The sequence below is a fragment of the Schistocerca americana genome, chromosome 8 (genome assembly GCF_021461395.2).
Source record: "Schistocerca americana isolate TAMUIC-IGC-003095 chromosome 8, iqSchAmer2.1, whole genome shotgun sequence".
Classification (NCBI taxonomy): domain Eukaryota; kingdom Metazoa; phylum Arthropoda; class Insecta; order Orthoptera; family Acrididae; genus Schistocerca; species Schistocerca americana.
The window spans coordinates 363148641-363151808 of NC_060126.1; positions in this window are offsets into that span (position 1 = coordinate 363148641).

Sequence of the window (3168 nt, forward strand, 5' to 3'; positions counted from 1 at the left end):
CTTTCACAGTTTCTGACGTCATAGCGTGATAGAATACACGTAGGGGAGTTAAGCCGAAGGTGCAGGGCAATAACTAACATGCCAGATATTCTGAACGTGCTTTTGAAGGTAGACTAGTGAGATGGAAGAACGCCACCTATGTCACGAGACGCCATATCTCTTCAGTACAGAGTCGCGAGACGTCACATCAGCTTTCAGTTGAAGCTCGCATGTGTATATGCCTTTTCTAAGCACTATCAAACTGAAGATCTCTGGAAAACCCACTGTTAGTTGTACAATTTGTTGTCATAAAATAACGGTAAACGTCATACCGGTTGTTCTAACTTAATTATTATGGCCGGCCGCGGTGGTCTCGCGGTTCTAGGCGCTCAGTCCGGAGCCGCGCGACCGCTACGGTCGCTGGTTCGAATCCTGCCTCGGGCATGGATGTGTGTGATGTCCTTAGGTTAGTTAGGTTTAAGAAGTTCTAAGTTCTGGGGGACTGATGACCAAAGATGTTAAGTCCCATAGTGCTCAGAGCCATTTAATTATTGTGAAAATACTCCGTGTCAAGGCGTTGGCAGATTGAGGATATATCAACAACGCGTTGTTCTTGCTACAGTTTGTTACAATAAAATGTCAGTTAATAACATTTATACGATTAAAGCTTTCATGAGATGGTAGGATGTAAACCATAGTGGCATGTCATTCATTCACAGCCGAGCAGAGCGGACGTTCAGTATGTTTCCGCCTGCAGCGTCAGCACCCTTGCCTGTTTGCTCTCTTCGGGCGACATTAACGTAACGCCGTAGCACGACAAGATCATGGCGAATCAATACCGAAAATCTATATAAAAATTCGCTTTTAGAAACAAAACCATTCTTTGTCGATTGCTTTTTAAAGGAAGAGGCCAAGATCCCGGCTACCTACATTGTCGGCATGCACTTTTCGACCGTAAGTAAAGCGGTCAGTGTGAATAACGAAGGTACATGCGACCGGGTTCTTGGAGAGAAGAAACAAGGACTCCGCTCCTGCATCGCAGGCGGAAATCTTGGCAGTGTCGAGGTTGATATTGTTGGACGGGGACTGCGGACTAAATGCGTAGGCTATCCTTCGAACTCTAGGCGGCAGACGTCGTGGCTGCTCTCAGTTCCTATCGTACAGTACAAGAACACAGAGCAGAAAAGCAGGCCCAATGTAAGACGCATTCAATTCTCAACGGAATACGCCAGGCGCGCACTGGACTCCGTGGACACGTACTCTCATACTGCCAAATAGGAGGCTGCCGCGCCTTAGTTATTTGTGACAGCCAGCTTAAAAAGTATTCCGGATGGGACAAGAAAGGTCAACTACAATCCGAGTGCTTCCAAGGCCGCGTCACAAAACTGCCACCTCCACCGACGCCGACAATCCTTCAAGTAACTTACGTGGAGGCGCTCACGGCATCTCAGTCTGTCCAGACGCAATAGACCGACATTGCAGTACCGGAACCAACCTTACCATACCGAAACCTGGCCGATTAGTCAGCCTGGCCAGTGGCCGAACTACTCACAACGCCACCGATACAACCGAACACTGCAGGTACAGCCGACAGCAGGATGGCAATCGATACACTTCTAGTGCCAACAGATGCCTCTGTGCCCACGAGGCGTGAGTCAATGCCGTATTCCGACACGGAAGGCCACACATGAAAACAGCGTTAACTAAAACGGCGAAAGCGACACCGCAAGGCCGCGTCGGAACACGGCAGCTCACACTCGCGGGAGGAAAAAGAACTAAACCTGCAGGACACCAACCGAGCGTGACGTCATCGCCAATGACTCCACCCCTGGAGAACGGACGGCAAGGTGGTCCTGAGCGGCAAACTGATCAAAAGTTAAGTTCCAGAGCAGGCTGCGGTCACTCGCTCCCTTCCTGCCAACCACTATGACCCTATGGAACATGAATAGACTTTCACGCCCACATTGTAGGCCGAGGACGTCGAGACTAGGCAGGACCCCGATCTGGGAGCCACTGAGCTCTGCACAAGATTGGAAGTGCACGGTCGGTGAGGCGAGACACTCGTAACGTCCGCTTCTCACCCACCATCACCATGGGTAGCCCTGCGCAACCACCGCACCGCCAAGCTTACTGCCTGGCCAATATGAATATCAGCATGGTTAGCTTTCTCACCAAGAACCATCTCCAGAGAGAGAGAAAAAAAATATGAACCACAGAAGTCGACTTTAAATTCCTGCAAGAAGTATGAACTAACGTACTCCTTAACTTTTATGGTTCAAATGGCTCTGAGCGCTATGGGACATATCATCTGAGGTCATCAGTCCCCTAGAACTACTTAAACCTAACTAACCTAAGGACATCACACACATCCATGCCCGAGGCAGGATTCGAACCTGCGACCGTAGCAGTCGCGCAGTCCCACACTGAAGCGCCTAGAACCGCTCGGCCACACCGGCCGGGTTAACTTTTATGGTTACTTACGTGACGTCTTATGGTCCTATAGACACAGGCGTGGCAATTTCAGCGGATGACGGTATCTAGGCCATCGAGATCTCCTTTCTGCACGAGAATTAGTGGTCACGACACTCGACACTCGATTCATTAATGATTATGCCCCAGTGGGCACCACCAAGCGTCGTGACCAGGCCAGGTTGTACTCCGCTGATGTCGCCTCCCCCATTCTCCTAGAACGGTACGAACACAGCGACTTCGCCTTTCATCCAAAGGGCCAATTTACTCATAGCACGCCGTATTCGGAACTGAGTGTGGTGATTCACGATCTTCACTTTTGCGGCACGTTTGGAAACATACACAACGACACACGCATGATACCGGTCATTCGGCGCACCGACTGGATCGCATATATGCGTTAAAAAGTCTTACATGGGGATTGGTGGCCGCCAAACGATGACCTGCGGCCTTTTGTGATCAAAGTGGCTATATCTGCACGATGCATCCCCAACCTGAACAAGTCTGTCATAGTAACGGCCTTTGTAAGATGAATGTAACACACCTCCAAGACTCGGACTTCCCTCGGCAAGTCGTGACAAAGCGGGCCAACTGTGAACAACGTCACTCCTAACACCACTCGACTTCGGGATGGTGGCTCCTCTGCGCCAAACAGGCAGTCAGCAAGACACTTATGCTATTTGGCAAGGACATTGCTGCGTGGCACCGTCAGACCCTGGA